We start from the raw sequence: 17,959 nt of genomic DNA, 5'->3' as shown, positions 1-17,959 counted from the left end.
TAGAATATTTAATTGGCTGTTTGGGGATTTTCAGACCTAGGTTTTTTAGATTTTCGTGTGTGTTTGACTCCTGGGGTTTATTATTTGAGAAGTTAACTTTAGTATTTTATGGTTTGACGTGACTGAAATCATGAATTGGGATAGTTACGCAGCGTTTTGGGTTTTCAGAAACAGTTTTTTTAAATGTTTACGGTTATTTTGTTCTGGGGTTGCTGGATTTGGGAATTTCACTTTAGTATTTCGCCTTTAACGTACCTTAAATCGCGAATTAGTACGATTTATTGTCATTTTGTGCCTTTTCAGAGATAGGTTTTTTTTTGGTTTTCGTGTGTGTTTGACTCCTGGGGTCTATTATTTTAGAAGTTAACTTTAGTATTTTGTGGTTTTACGTGCCTGAAATCATGAATTAGAATTAGCTGTTTGGGTTTTCAGACATAGTTTTTTAGATTTTCTTGGGGTGTTAGGTTCCTGGGATTTATTATTTGAGAAGTTAACTTTAGTATTTCATGGTTTGACTTGCCTGAAATCCTGAATTAGAATATTTAATTGGCTGTTTGGGGATTTTCAGACCTAGGTTTCTTAGGTTTTCGTGGGTGTTTGTTTCCTGGAGTTTATTATTTGAGAAGTTAACTGTAGTATTTTGTGGTTTTACGTGCCTGAAATCATGAATTAGATTAGTTAATTAGGTGTTTGGGTTTTCAGACCTAGTTTTTTAGATTTTCGTGGGTGTTAGGTTCCTGGGAGTTATTATATGAGAAGTTAACTTTAGTATTTCATAGTTTGACTTGCCTGAAATCATGAATTAGAATATTTAATTGGCTGTTTGGGGATTTTCAGACCTAGGTTTTTTAGATTTTCGTGTGTATTTGACTCCTGGGGTTTATTATTTGAGAAGTTAACTTTAGTATTTTGTGGTTTTACGTGCCTGAAATCATGAATTAGAATAGTTAATTAGCTGTTTGGGATTTCAGACCTAGTTTTTTAGATTTTCGTTGGCGTTAGGTTCCTGGGATTTATTATTTGAGAAGTTAACTTTAGTATTTCGTATTTGACGTGCCTGAAATCATGAATTAGAATATTTAACTGGCTGTTTGGAGATTTTCAGACCTAGGTTTTTTTAGGTTTTCGTGTGTGTTTGACTCCCGGGGTTTATTATTTGAGAAGTTAACTTTAGTATTTTGTGGATTTACGTGCCTGAAATCATGAATTAGAATAGTTAATTAGCTATTTGGGTTTTCAGACATAGTTTTTTAGATTTTCATGGGTGTTAGGTTCTTGGGATTTATTATTTGAGAAGTTAACTTTAGTATTTCATGGTTTGACTTGCCCGAAATCATGAATTAGAATAGTTAATTAGCTGTTTGGGGGTTTTCAGACCTAGGTTTTTTTTAGGTTTTCGTGGGTGTTTGTTTCCTGGAGTTTATTATTTGAGAAGTTAACTTTAGTATTTTGTGGTTTTAAGTGCCTGAGATCATGAATTAGAATAGTTAATTAGCTGTTTGGGTTTTCAGACCTAGTTTTTTAGATTTTCTTGGGTGTTAGGTTCCTGGGATTTATTATTTAAGAAGTTAACTTTAGTATTTCATGGTTTGACTTGCCTGAAATCATGAATTAGAATATTTAATTGGCTGTTCAGGGATTTTCAGACCTAGGTTTTTTAGGTTTTCGTGGGTGTTTGTTTCCTGGAGTTTATTATTTGAGAAGTTAATTTTAGTATTTTGTGGTTTTACGTGCTTGAAATCATGAATTAGAATTTTTTAGATTTTCATGGGTGTTAGGTTCCTGGGATTTATTATTTGAGAAGTTAACTTTAGTAATTCATGGTTTGACTTGCCTGAAATCATGAATTAGAATATTTAATTGGCTGGTTCGGGATTTTCAGAACTAGGTTTCTTAGTTTTTCGTGGGTGTTTGTTTCCTGGAATTTATTATTTGAGAAGTTAACTTTAGTATTGTGTGGTTTTACGTGCCTGAAATCATGAATTAGAATAGTTAATTAGTTGTTTGGGTTTTCAGACCTAGTTTTTTACATTTTCGTGGGTGTTAGGTTCCTGGGATTTATTATTTGAGAAGTTAACTTTAGTATTTCATGGTTTGACTTGCCTGAAATCATGAATTAGAATATTTAATTGGCTGTTTAGGGATTTTCAGACCTAGGTTTTTTAGGTTTTCGCGAGTGTTTGTGTCCTGGAGTTTATTATTTGAGAAGTTAACTTTAGTATTTTGTAGTTTTACGTGCCTGAAATCATGAATTAGAATAGTTAATTAGCTGTTTGGGCTTTCAGACCTAGTTTTTTAGATTTTCGTTGGTGTTAGGTTCCTGGGTATTTATTATTTGAGAAGTTAACTTTAGTATTTCATGGTTTGACTTGCCTGAAATCATGAATTAGAATATTTAATTGAATGTTTGGGGATTTTCAGACCTAGGTTGCTTTCGAAAACCCGGATGAATTAGTTGAAAATAAATTTTTAACAATAAATGTCTGAAAAGTATTTTTTTTGGGGGGTGGGGGCGATGACAGAGTGGATGTCTTAGACTAGTTATAATGCTGTACTCTGACATAGAGAAGATCTAAGTATAAGAATGAATAAATTCTCTATCAACATCTATTGACGGATACTTGGGCTAGCATTGACAAAATTAAAGTATCTTATGTAGCAAACTCTTTCTTGAATTCAACTCAATTTTAATTTAGACGAGGTTACGTGCGCGCACGTAACCTCGTCTAAATAAACTTTTAAAAAAAATAAGATAAAGCTATGTCGACTTTGCATGTCTCTCTCACTATGTATGCACCATCGCAGTGTGTAACCAATCACCAATCAAGTTATTGTATATTGAGAAACCTCCGCTGTCTCTGATTGGTCCCTAAAAAATGGGTGTTGTCTAAAAAACCAGTCTGGTTTAAAACGTGGAGTTTTCGTACTGCTCACTTTTTTGCAATGTGTAGGAACCAGTGGGGAATCCCCGCTCGTTTGGAAAGGTGCCAAGGAAAGGCAATTAAATAGTATGTAGTTTCAAAACGTGTTTAATCACGTTTCTTGAATGAAGTATCTGTACTGTATATTCAAGAGGTGAAATCAATAAAGAGCTTATTACTTACTTACAAATATTTTCATAATTTATTGAATGAAATTTCCGTATTGTGTATCCAAGAGTTGACTTCAAGAAAGAAATTGTTACTTACGGAGATTTTTTTCATAATTTCTTGAATTAAATTTCTACATCGTGTAGCTAAGTGAAAGAGTTTGTTACTTGCTTACTAATTTTTTCATAATTTCTTGAATGAAATTTTCGTATTGTGTATCCATGAGTTGACTTCAAGAAAGAAATTGTTACTTACTGAGAATTTTTTCATAATTTCTTGAATGAAAATTCTACATCGTGTATCTAAGTCGGGAAAACAATTAAGAGTTTATTATTTACTTAAAACTTCTTCATAATTTCTTGAATGAAATGTCTTTTTGTTTATCAAACATGCTAATTCAAGAAAGAAATTACTACTTAGATACATTCTTTTCATAGTTTCCTTTGATAAAATTCTATATTTTTTATAACGTAAGTGAATTCAAAAAATTATTTGTAAATTACTTACAATTTTTTCACATTTTCATAAATGAAGTTTCTGCATTGTGTATCCAAGAGCTGACTTCAGGAAAGAGTTTGTTACTTGCTTACAATTTTTTCATAATTTCTTAAATGAAATTTCCGTATTGTGTATCCAAGAGTTGACTTCAAGACAGAAATTGTTACTTACTGAGAATTTTTTCATAATTTTTTGAATTAAATTTCTACATCGTGTATCTAAGTCATGAAAACAATAAAGAGTTTGTTACTTTCTTGGAATTTTGTCATAATTTCTTGAACGAAATGTCTTTTTTGTTTATCCAGCAGGTGAATTCAAGAAAGAATTTGCTACTTACTTACAATTTTTTCATAATTTCTTTAATGAAATTTCTGCATTGTGTATCCACGAGGTGACTTCATGAAAAAGTTTGTTACTTGCTTACAATTTTTTCATAATTTCTTAAATGAAATACCTGCATTGTGTATCCATGAGGTAACTTCAAGAAAGAGTTTGTTACTTACTTAGAATTTTGTCATAATTTCTTGAATGAAATGTCTTTTTTATTTACCCAGGAGGCGAATTCAAGAAAGAATTTGTCACTTACTTACAATTTTTGATAATTTCTTAAATGAAATTTCTGCATTGTGTATCCATGAGGTAACTTCAAGAAAGAGTTTGTTGCTTACTTAGAATTTTTTCATAATTTCTTGAATGAAATGTCTTTTTTATTTATTAAGGAGGCTAATTCAAGAAAGAATTTGCTACTTACTTACAATTTTTAATAATTTCTTAAATGAAATTTCTGTATTGTGTATACAAGAGGTGACTTCAAGAATGAGTGTGTTACCTATTTACAATTTCATCATAATTTCTTGAATGAAATTTCAGTATTGTGTATCCAATAGGTGAAAACAATAAAGATATTTATTACTTACTTGCGATTTTATTATGATTTCTTGAATTAAATATCTGTATTGTGTCCAGGAAGCGAATTCAAGAAAGCTATTGTTACTTACTTACAATTTCTTCATAATTTAATGAAATGCATAAGACTATTCTAAAGAATAAAGACGGGTTAAGCTTAAAGATATTTATTGCTTAAACGTATTAACATATTTTTGAATGAATTTGCTACTTACTTAGTATTGCTTATAATTGCTTAAATGACGATGATGCATAGTTTATAAATGAGGTAGCTTCATAACATGTTTTGTTTCTTAATTAGTGTATCGTCATAATTTCTTTAGCGAAATGTTTTTTTTTATTTATCAAGGAGTTACCCTAAAGAAAGAACTTGCTACTTACTTACAATTTTTAATAATTTCTTAAATGAAATTTCTGTATTGCGTATACAAGAGGTGACTTCAAGAATGAAATTGTTACTTACTGAGAATTTTTTCATAATTTCTTGAATTAAATTTCTACATCGTGTATCTAAGTCGTGTAAACAATAAAGAGTTTGTTACTTACTTAGAATTTTGTCATAATTTCTTGATCGAAATGTCTTTTTTTATCCAGGAGGTGAATTCAAGAAAGAATTTGCTACTTACTTACAATTTTTTCATAATTTCTTTAATGAAATTTCCGTATTGTCTATCCAAGAGGTGACTTCAAGAAATAATTTGTTTCTTACTTACTTACAATTTTTTCATAATTTCTTAAATGAATTTTCTGCATTATGTATCCAAGAGGTGACTTCTGGAAAGAGTTTGTTACTTGCTTACAATAGAACTATTATAAAGAATTAGGACAGGTTAAGCTTAAAGATATTCATTGCTTTAACTTATTTACGGATTTTTTTTAGAAAAAAAACACAAGAACAAATGTTTACATAAAAATAGTACTTAGAGTTCACTCTTAAACATCAACAAACGATGGCCCCATGATATAGAATAGTTTTTACCATGTCCTATGGATTTATCACGATAAGGTATGTTCTTAGGTATCCACTCTGCGAAGAACCTAACCTCGTCTTCAGGACGGTGATAACCCCCCTCAAATTTAGGACACTTAAACTCTTCTAGATTGAAAAGTGGAATCCTAGGGTCACACTTTTGAATTAAAACTTTATCTGTAGGTATATTGCCCTTTACGTAGAGCGCTTCAACCCCGAAAAAGCAGCAAATTTCACTTACTTCTTCCTAAAAGTATTTCAGTTTACCCGCAGTATCATTAAGTGACTTAATCGCTATATAATAAAGTCCCTATCAATTTATACAACTCAACGGAAATTCTAGGAGGGTCTTATAAAGCTCTTAAAAGTTATAGTTCCCACGCTAATGAAAACAGCCGATTTCTGTGACTTTCTTACACAATAATAAAAATTTTCATTGGATCACAGCCTCGGAAGCTGATTTTTCAAACCGGTAAATTCTTTTTCTTACAACCATAGCATCCTGTAAGTTACTAATGTAGTTTTTACACAGAAAATTACTTCAAGTAACTTGTTTATATTCGCTCAATGCTTCCTGGAATTACGGATAGGGGGATGAGTCCTAAAACAATCTGAATTCATTGTGGGGAGGAGTCATAAAACCCCTGGAAGTCATTGCGGGGAGGAGTCATTGAACTCTCGGTAAATGATAAAGTCTGTGTCATACCGTCCTATCATCTTGTAAGTTATTAATGTAGTTTTTAAGTAGAAAAATACTTCATAAAACTTTTATATCTTTGCTCAAGGTTGAACGGAGTTATGGCTAGGGGATGAGTCCTAAAACCATCTGAATTCATTGGGGGGAGGAGTCATAAAACCCCTGGAAGTCATTGCGGGGACGAGTCATTGAACTCTCGGTATCTATTGCATGTAAATGAAGTCTGGAAATTAAAAATTTTTTTATAATATCTGTATTGTGTATCCATGAGTTGAATTCAAGAAAGAGTTTGCTACTTACGATACTTTGATTTTGTCAATGCTATCCCAAGTATCCGTCAATAGATGTTGATAGAGAATTTATTCATTCTTATACTTAGATTTTCTCTATGTCAGAGTACAGCATTATAACTAGTCTAAGTCATCCACTCTGTCATCGCCCCCACCCCCCCCAAAAAAAATACTTTTCAGACATTTCTTGTTAAAACTTTATTTTCAACTAATTCATCCGGGTTTTCGAAAGCAACCTAGGTCTGAAAATCCCCAAACAGCCAATTAAATGTTCTAATTCATGATTTCAGGCAAGTCAAACCATGAAATACTAAAGTTAACTTCTCAAATAATAAATCCCAGGAATCTAACACCCACAAAAATCTAAAAAAACTAGGTCTGAAAGCCCAAACAGCTAATTAACTATTCTAATTCATGATTTCAGGCATGTAAAATCACAAAATACTAAATTTAACTTCTCAAATAGTAAAACCTGTGAAACAAACACTCACAAAAACATGAGAGAACTAGGTCTGAAAATCCCTAAACAGTCAATTAAATATTCTAATTCATGATTTCAGGCAGGCCAACCCATGAAATACTAGAGTTAACTTCTCAAATAATAAACCCCAGGAATCTAACACCGACGAAAATCTAAAAAAACTAGGTCTGAAAACCCAAACAGCTAATTCACTATTCTAATTCATGATTTCAGGCACGTAAGACCACAAAATACTAAAGTTAACTTCTCAAATAATAAACTCCAGGAAACAAACACCCACGAAAACCTAAGAAACCTAGGTCTGATAATCCCCAAACAGCTAATTAAATATTCTAATTCATGATTTCAGGCAAGTCAAACCATGAAATACTAAAGTTAACTTCTCAAATAATAAATCCCAGGAACCTAACACCCATGAAAATCTAAAAAATTCTAATTCATGATTTCAGGCACGTAAAACCACAAAATACTAAAGTTAACTTCTCAAATAATAAACTCCAGGAAACAAACACCCACGAAAACCTAAGAAACCTAGGTCTGAAAATCCCTAAACAGCCAATTAAATATTCTAATTCATGATTTCAGGCAAGTCAAACCATGAAATACTAAAGTTAACTTCTCAAATAATAAATCCCAGGAACCTAACACCCACAAAAATCTAAGAAACTAGGTCTGAAAACCCAAACAGCTAATTAACTATTCTAATTCATGATTTCAGGCACGTAAAACCACAAAATACTAAAGTTAACTTCTCAAATAATAAACTCCAGGAAAAAAAACCCACGAAAACCTAAAAAACCTAGGTCTGAAAACCCCCAAACAGCTATTTATATATTCTAATTCATGATTTCATGCAAGTCAAACCATGAAATACTAAAGTTAACTTCTCAAATAATATATCCCAAGAACCTAACACCCATGAAAATGTAAATAACTATGTCTGAAAACCCAAACAGCTAATCAAATATTCTAATTCATGATTTCAGGCATATAAAACCACTAAATACTAAAGATTACTTCTCAAATAATAAACCCCAGGAGTCAAACACACACGAAAACCTAAAAAACCTAGGTCTGAAAATCCCCAAACAGCCAATTAAATATTCTAATTCACGATTTCAGGCACGTCAAATACAAAATACTAAAGTTAACTTCCCAAATAATAAATCCCAGGAACCTAACACCCACGAAAATCTAAAAAACTAGGTCTGAAAACCCAAACAGCTAATTAAATATTCTAATTCATAATTTCAGGCACGTAAAACCACAAAATACTAAAGTTAACTTCTCAAATAATAAACCCCAGGAGTCAAACACACACGAAAATCTAAAAAACCTAGGTCTGAAAATCCCCAAACAGCCAATTAAATATTCTAATTCATGATTTCAGGCAAGTCAAACCATGAAATACTAAAATTAACTTCTCAAATAATAACCCCCTGGAACCTAACACAAACAAGAATCTAAAAAACTAGTTTTGAAAGCCTAAGCACCTAATTAACTATTTTAATTAATGATTTCAGGCACGTAAAACCACGAGATATTAAACTTAACTTCTCAAATAATGAACCCTAGGAAACAAACACCCACGAAAACCTAAGAAAACTAGGTCTGAAAATCCCCAAACAGCCAATTAAATATTCTAATTCATGATTTCCGGCAAGTCAAACCATGAAATACTAAAGTTAACTTCTCAAATAATAAATCCCAGGAACCTAACACCCCATGAAAATCTAAAAAACAAAGTCTGAAAACCCAAACAGATAATTAACTATTCTAATTCATGGTTTCAGGCACGTAAAACCACTAAATACTAAAGTTAACTTCTCAAATAATAAACCCCGGGAGTCAAACACACACGAAAACCTAAAAAAACCTAGGTCTAAAAATCCCCAAACAGCCAATTAAATATTCTAATTCATGATTTCAGGCACGTCAAATACCAAATACTAAAGTTAACTTCTCAAATAATAAATCCCAGGAACCTAACGCCCACGAAAATCTAAACAACTAGGTCTGAAAACCCAAACAGCTAATTAACTATTCTATTTCATGATTTCAGGCACGTAAAACCACAAAATACTAAAGTTAACTTCTCAAATAATAAACCACATGAGTCAAACACACACGAAAATCTAAAAAACCTAGGTATGAAAATTCCCAAACAGCGAATTAAATATTCTAATTCATGATTTCAGGCAAGTCAAACTATGAAATACTAAAGTTAACTTCTCAAATAATAAATCCCAGGAACCTAACACCCACGAAAATCTAAAAAACTAGGTCTGCCCTCCCCCTCCCCTGCTCTCAGAAATGGGGGAACGAATGGGCCTCTGAGCCTTCCCCTTGGGGCAGATCTCATTTATTTTCGATTCTGAGTATTTTTGGTTTTCCCTCCAAAGTTGAATAACCCCTCCCCCTCCCCTGCTCTCAGAAATGGGGGAACGCAGGGCCTCTGAGCCTTCCCCTTGAGGCAGATCTCATTTATTTACAATTCAGAGTATTTTTGGTTTTCCCTCCAAAATTGACTCCCCCTCCCCTGCTCTCAGAAATAGGGGAACGAATGGTCCTCTGAGCCTTCCCCTTGGGGCAGATCTTATTTATTTTCGATTCTTAGTATTTTTGGTTTTCCCTCCAAAATTGACCTCCCCCCCCCGCCCCTGCTCTCAGAAATGGGGGAACGCAGGGCCTCTCAGCCTTCCCCTTGAGGCAGATTCCCGTTTATTTTCGATTCTGAGTATTTTTGGTTTCCCTCCAAAATTGACCCCCTCCCTCTCCTGCCCCTCAGAAATGGAGGAACGAAGGGCCTCTGAGTCTCCCCCTTGAGGCAGATCTCCCCCTCCCCTGCCTTCAGAAATGAGGGACTGAAGGGCCGCTGAGCCTTCCCCTTGATGCAGATCTCGTTTATTTTCGATTCTGAGTATTTTTGGTTTTCCCTCTGAAATTGACCTTCCCCCTCCCCTGTCCTAAGAAATGGGGGAACGAAGGGCCTCTGAGCTTTCCCCTTGAGGCAGATCTCATTTATTTTCGATTCTGAGTATTTTTTAGTTTTACCTTCAAAATTGACTCCCCCTCCCCCTCTCCTACCCTCCCCTGCCCTCAGACATAGGGGAACGAAGGGACCGTTAGATCCTATTTTAAATTGACAATATTTTTCAAAAGTTACTTGTGTATTATACAGACCAAATCGGAGAAGTAAAGCAAGGTCAGGTCACAATGTCATTCTATCATTACTTTTCAGATATTTCTTGTTAAAACTTTATTTTCAACTAATTCATCCGGGGTTTTTCACAAACGACTCGTACTATCTTCACTCGTAATCACTAATCACCTTAACCCTTTATTAAGTTATAGGCAATACCGGTTTAGAAAAACTAGAATAGTGACATAATTTCACTTTATCGACTCTCAAATTCTATACCCACCAGAAACCTGTCTGGTTGGCCTAGAAACATGTCTGGTTGGCCCGGAATTGCTATATGTCTGGTAATCATCCATGGAAAGGTGCCAAGGAACGTAAAGGCCCAAAATAATACAGGAAGGAACATAAACTCCCTAAAGTATAACCTTGATTACTACTATTAAGTCTTGCTTTTTATGACAATTTATCGAGAATTGCTTTAGCTTTATTTTATTCGTACACTAAAATTGGATTATCCTCTGTATGAGAGGGGCTACCTCTCCCCTAGCGACTTGCTGTTTAATATGGAGTTACCAATAATTTCTTAATAAGGGGGGTACGAAAAAGTAACGATAAATTTTCACTTCATAATTGTTAACTTTTAAAAGGGAGATGGGGCCTTTAAATAAGTATTCCTCTTCTAATGTGCCGCCCCCTAACCCTATTAAAGTAAGCAGACTAGTGCTGCTTAAAAACCCCAATAGACCAAAAATATATATTAATGTTACTTTTTCCAATCTTCACATCACCATTAATTCGATATTAATTAAAAAAACTTTTTCCACAAAATAAGTTTTTCAAAGAAAAGTAAAGAACTGATTTTATTACAAAGAAAAGTAATAAAATCAAATAATCTACCAAGCGTGAAACTACCACAAATCAGCATCGATAAATAAATGAAACCCAAAACGAGAAGAAATTACAATAAATAACTGAGTCAAACTAAAACGAGCAGAAATTAACACAAGTTGGGCTCAAAACCCCTATGCCTTCCTAAGACCAGAACATAATTTGCACTTTACTAAAAAAATATAAATGTTTTTACATTTATAACTTTAATAAATCAAACAATATTAAGATTTGGATTACTAAATATCAGTAAATGTATATTAAACTCAGAATGCACATTCATTAGTATTATTTTCAGTAAAGTGCAAATTATGTTCTGGCCTTGGGAAGGCATAGGGGTTTTGAGCCCAAATTAAGTTAATTTCTGCTCGTTTTGAGTTTGACTCGGTTATTTATTGTAATTTCTGCTCGTTTTGGGTTTCATTTATTTATCGATGCTTATTTGTGGTAGTTTCACGCTTGGTAGATTATTTTATTTTTGCTCATTTTTTGCTTATGGAGTTATTTACTTTTCTTTGAAAAACTTATTTTATGGAAAAATTGTTTTAATTAATTTCTGTTCGTTTTATATTGACATAGTCTTTTCAGGGAAAAAGAAAATAATACTTTAAATCTTTTCGTTTTATAAGACTTTATAGTTTAGCCTGCTATTTGTATGCTGGAGAAATATTTTCAGCAATTTTCAAAAATATACACCCTTTTAAATATCTGGACACAAATAGGACTGTTTAATTCAGTTTCATACCTGCTCTAGTTGACCGGAAATGGAAAACTTGATACCATTCGCAAAAAAATCTGTTTACCTTCTTTGATAGCTTGGATACACTTACGCTATTTTGATTGGGTTAAATTTAAGAGCAGAAGCAGCCCCAAAAGTTTGAACACAATTCCCTCAGTCGTTCTTGGGATACTGCTGAGATGTATCATTGGTAATTAGCCTTAACACAGTGTGCGTTTATTAAATCTTAAGCCAGTGCACATTTTTTAAACATAAAGTAAATTGGGAGGGTGGGCAGGATAAGGGTATGGGTTTTCCTCAAATCAATTTCGGCTATTAAAAAGGATAATAGACCCTTTTGTTTTTAGCCGAACTAGTGCTTGTCGAAGTACTTAAGACCAAACCATCAATATAAAGTGCCCTTGTCTAAACAACAACAATAAAAACAAAATAATACATTATATCCACATCGATCTTTACCATAAAAATGTCAAGCCTTCCAATTACTTTCGACTATTAAAAAGGGCACTAGGCCTTTCGAATTCCAATCAAATGAGCCTTTCGAGTTTCTACGACAGCACTTCCTATAAACACTTTATATGGCCCCAGGGCATAAATTACAACTCTTACCCTAAGGGCTGTGAGGGTGGTTGTCATCCTCTATGACCTAATTTCCATAACTTTCAACTACGTTACACAAAATGGCTATCTCAAGATTTTGATTGGATGTCTCTTGGAAAATGGTGGTCGTGAGAGGGGCGTTAGTGTTTCTCCAATCACACTCAACTATTAAAAAAGGCACTAGCCCTTTCAATTTCCAATCAAATGAGCCCTTTTGAAGTTTCTACGACAACGCTTTCAATAAAAACCTTATATACCCCCAGGGGATAACTTACAACCCTCGCCCTGAGGGCTGGGTGAGGGGGGGTTGTCATCCTCACAGACCTATTTCCAGAACTTTCTACTATGTTGAACAAAATGACTATCTGAAAATTTTGAGTGGATGTGTTTGGGGGAATGGTGGGCGTGAGAGAGGGGTTAGTTACCGTCTAATCACTTTCAACTATTAAAAAGGGCACTATTCCTCTCAATTTCCAACTGAATGAGCCCCTTTTGAAGTTTTTACGACAACTCTATCATTAAAAACCTTATATGACCCCTGGGAATAGCTTACAACCTTTGCCCTGGGGACTCTCGGGGGTTTGTCATCCTTAAATGCATAATTTCCAGAACTTTCAACTACGTTGAACAAAATGGCTATCTCTAAGCTGTGATTGAATGTATTTGGGGAAATGGAGGGCGTGAGAGGGGACTTAATTACTCTCCACTCATTTTCGACTATTAAAAATGGCAATTTCAATTTCCAACCAAATGAGCCCCTTTTGAAATTTCTACAACACCTTTCTATATAAACCTTATATGCCCCCAGGGCACAAATTACAACCCTTGCACTGAAAGCTCTGATGGGATTTTTATCCTAAAAGACCTAATTTCCTGAACTTTTGACTTACGTTGAACAAAATGGATATCTCAAAATTTTGATTGGATGTGTTTGGGGAAATGGTGGGCGTGAGAGGAGGGTTAGTTGCCCATTTCAATAAAAACCTTATATGCCCCCAGGGCATAACTTATAACCCTAGGGCACTAATCATTTCGATTTCCAATCCAATGAGTCATTTTGTAAGTTTCTAAGATGACGAGTTCAGTACAAGCCTTATAAGCCCCCTGGCCATAACTTACAACCCTTACCCTAAGGGTTGTGGGGGAGTGTTCTCCTCAAAAACATAATTTTTATCTGGAAATTCAAAACACTGAATAAAATGGCTATCTAAAAAATTTGATTGGATGTGTTTGGGGAAAAGCTGGGTGAGAGAAGGGGGCTAGTTGCCCTCAAATCACTTTCGACGATTAAAAAGGGCACTAAACCTTTGAATTTCCAATCGAATGAATCCTTTTTCAAGTTTCAACGACAAATCTTTCAATAAAAGCTAATATGCCCCCAGGGCATAACTTATAACCCTTGCCCTGAAGACTGGGGGGGGGAGTAACATGCTCAGAGGTATAGAATCCTGAACTTTTACGGCGTGGAACAAAATAGCTATCTCAAAATTTTGACTGGATGTGTTTAACTTATAAAAACTTATATGCCCCCAGGGCATAACTTATAACCCTTGCTCTGAAGACTGTGGGGGGAGTGACCAGCTCAAAGGTATAATTTCCTGAACTTTAACTGCGTGGAACAAAATGGCTATCTCAAAATTTTGATTGGATGTGTTTAACTTATAAAAACTTATATGCCCCCAGGGCATAACTTATAACCCTTGCTCTGAAGACTGTGGGGGGAGTGACCTGCTCAAAGGTATAATTTCCTGAATTATAACTGCGTGGAACAAAATGGCTGTCTCCAAATTTTGATTGCATATGTTGGAGAAAGTTGTGGGCGTAGAAGGGGTGTTAGTTGCCTTCCAATTACTTTCGACTATTAAAAAGGGCACAAGCCATTTCAATTTCTAATCGTATGAGCCCTTTTTGAAGTTTCTACGACAACACATTCTATAAAAACTTTATATACCCCTTGCAACCCTTGTCCTGAGGGCTGTGAGAAGGTTGTCATCCTCAAAGACCTAATTTCCAGAACTTAAAACTACGTTGTTCAAAACGACTTACTCAAAATTTTGGTTGGATGTGTTCGGGGGAATGATGGGCGTGGGGGGGGCTGCTTGCCCTCCAATCACTTTTAACTATTAAAAAGGGTAGTAGCCTTTTGAATTTCCAATCGAATGAGCCTGTTTTGAAGTTTCTACGACAACGCCTTCTATAAAAACCTTATATGTCCCCAGGCCATAACTTAAAACCCTTGCCCTGAAGGTTGTGAAGGAGTGTCCTCTTCAAAAACATATTTTCTATCTGGATAATAACTACGCTGAACAAAATGGCTATCTCAAAATTTTGTTTTGGATGTGTTTGGAGGAATGATGGGCGTGGGGGGGGGGGGGGCTAGTTGCCCTCTAATCACTTTCGACAATTAAAAAGGGCACTATCCCTTTGAATTTCCAATCGAATGAGCTAGTTTTGAAGTTTCTACGACAACACCTTCTATAAAAACCTTATATGCCCCCAGGGCATAACTTAAAACCCTTACCCTGAGGGCTGTGGGGGAGTGTCCTCCTCAAAAACATATTTTCTATCTGGAAATCAACTATGCTGAACAAAATGGCTATCTCAAAATTTTGATTTGATGTATTTGGGGGAATGATGGGCTTGGGGGGGCTAGTTGCCGTCCAATCACTTTCGACTATTAAATAGGGTTCTAGCCCTTTGAATTTCCAATCGAATGAGCCTGTTTTGAAGTTTCTACGACAACTCCTTCTATAAAAACCTTATATGCCCCCAGGGCACAACTTAAAACCCTTGCCCTAAGGGCTGGTGGGGAGTTTCAGCCTAAAAACCATATTTTCTATCTGGAAATCAACTACGCTGAACAAAATGGCTATCCCAAAATTTTGATTGGATGAGTTTGGGGGAATGATGGGCGTGGGGGGGCTAGTTGCCCTCCAATCACTTTCGACTATTAAAATGGGTACTAGCCCTTTGAGTTTCCAATCGAATGAGCCTGTTTTGAAGTTTCTACGACAAAGCCTTCTATAAAAACCGTATATGCCCCCAGGGCTTAACTTAAAACCCTTTCCCTGAGGGTTGTGGGGGAGTGTCCTCCTCAAAAACATATTTTCTATCTGGAAATCAACTACGTTGAACAAAATGGCTATCTCAAAATTTTGATTGGATGTGTTTGGGAGAAGGATGGGCTTGGGGGGGGGGGCTACTTGCCCTCCAATCACTTTCGACTATTAAAAAGGGTGCTAGCTCTTTGAATTTCCAATCGAATGAGCCTTTTTTGAAGTTTCTACGACAATGCCTTCTATAAAAACCTTTATGTCCCGAAGGCATAACTTAAAACCCTTGCCCTGAGGGTTGGTGGGGAGTGTCCTCCTAAAAACCATATTTTCTATCTGGAAATCAACTACGCTGAACAAAATGGCTATCTCAAAATTTTGATTGGATGGGTTTGAGGGAGTGATGGGCGTGGGGAGGCTTGTTGCCCTCCAATCACTTTCGACTATTAAAAAGGGAACTATCCCTTTGAATTTCCAATCCAATGAGCATTTTTGAAGTTTCTACGACAACGCCTTCTATTAAAACCGTTATATGCCCCCAGGGCTTAACTTAAAACCTTTCCCTGAGGGTTGTGGGGGAGTGTCCTCCTGAAAAACATATTTTCTATCCGGAAATCAACTACGCTGAACAAAATTGATATCTCACAATTTTGATTGGATTTGTTTGGGGAAAGGATAGGCGTCGGGGGGCTAGTTGCCCTCCAATCACTTTCGAATATTAAAAAGTTTAGTAGTCCTTTGATTTTCCAATCGAATCAGCCTTTTTTGAAATTTCTACGACAACGCCTTCTATAAAAACCTTATATTCCCCCAAGATGTAGCTTAAAACCCTTGCCCTGGGGGTTGTAGGGGAGTGTCCTCCTCAAAAACCTATTTTCTAACTGGAAATCAACTACGCTGAACTAAATGGCTATCTCAAAATTTTGAGTGGATGTTTTTGGGGGAATGATGGGCGTAGGGGGGGGCTAGTTGCCCTCCAATTACTTTTGACTATTAAAAAGGGCACTAGCCACTCCAATTTCCAATCGAATGAGCCCTTTTCGAAGTTTCTACGACAACTCCTTCGATACGAAGTGCCCGGGTGGAGAAAACATACATTGTGCCCACATCGTTCTTTACTTAGGCAGCGCTAGCGTGCTGCCTATGATAATCGTCCAGGATCGATACTATTTTGTCATCATAACTGGAAGGTTAAGTTGAAAAGGCGACATGGTTCTTTGACCTAGTAAGATAATTAGTATGATTATTATTAAAGTTTGATAATACTGTTTTTCTTTGCCCTCATGAAATCAAGTGGACACTCATCTTGGTAAAAGATAATTTTGGAACCAGTGTAAAGAATGGCTTGTGTTTGACCTGTTTTTCCTGAACTCTCAGTTTCATAGCTTGGCTTACCACGGAACATGTACTATTCTTTACTTAGGGTTTAATAGCGTGGAAGAGAGAGAAATGAGGTTCCTTTATTGATAAATTCACAAAACAACAAATCAAATTAAACAAACATAGCCACTACTAGAAGGCCAAATAACCGGTGTGTAGTTACTCAATTAATTAATTAATTCACATAATCGATAACATATAAATAAAAATAATAAAAGCAAATTGAAGAAAAATAACAAGAAGAAGGAATAAAAAATAAAAGAAGAAAGAGACAAAAGAAGAAAATAAAAAGTCTAAACCCTCATAAGGGACCTGCTCTGGCCTTGCATCTTCACCAAGTAGGAACTTTTTGACATTTGACTTAAATAAAGAAACTAGACAAGAGCCCGTAATGCTGTCCGGGAGGTTATTCAAGAGGGTTACACTTACATGATTAAACACATGGGCTGATTTTTCTTCTCATATACTAGCTTATCCACATTCCTAGCATGATAAGAATGATAATCAGAATTAACAAAAACACATGTCCACAAAACAAGCTGGCGAAACATCATTTAAACATTGGTATACCATTGTTAATAACTGGTGATCCCGTAACTGACCAATATTAAAAAATTTTAAATGGGAATAACAAATAAGTGTCAGTAAAGTTAGCACATTCCCCCAAAAGATGAACTGCTCTATTCTGAATCGTCTGGATTCTTCTATGATTAGCATAAAAATTGATTGCCCAAAGAGCACACCCCTATGCAAAATAAGTTGGATAATCGTAACATAAATATTATTTTAAACTGAAACCGGAAATTTTTTTTATGAAAACAACGAAGTAAAACTAGGCCTCTTGCTGCCTTTGACGATATAAGTTCATTGTGTTTTTTCCAATTCAAATTACAACCAAAAAAACCCCAAATACCTGATTTCAAAAACTTGATTAATAATAAAACAAACAAAGTAAATACCAAAGAATTAATCACAACACTGGTACAGCTAAAAATCACATAATTAACACGTAAAAAGCTGAGACTAGTAAATGTATTCAGGCACTGCAGGACATTATTTGTGCGAACTACGAGATCTATAATGTTCGCCTCTGCAATTGTTATTGCTGTGTCGTCTGCAAATGCTGTAAGAATTACACCAGGAAAATAAAATCTTAACGCATCAACAAATACTAGACATAAAAGTGGTCCCAAAACAGATCCTTGTGGAACTCCACAATTACTTGT

Source organism: Artemia sp. Qi Xiang Cuo, chromosome 4 (assembly GCF_049724085.1).
Source record: "Artemia sp. Qi Xiang Cuo chromosome 4, ASM4972408v1, whole genome shotgun sequence".
Lineage (NCBI taxonomy): Eukaryota > Metazoa > Arthropoda > Branchiopoda > Anostraca > Artemiidae > Artemia > Artemia sp. Qi Xiang Cuo.
Note: the sequence above shows the minus strand (reverse complement) of the source record.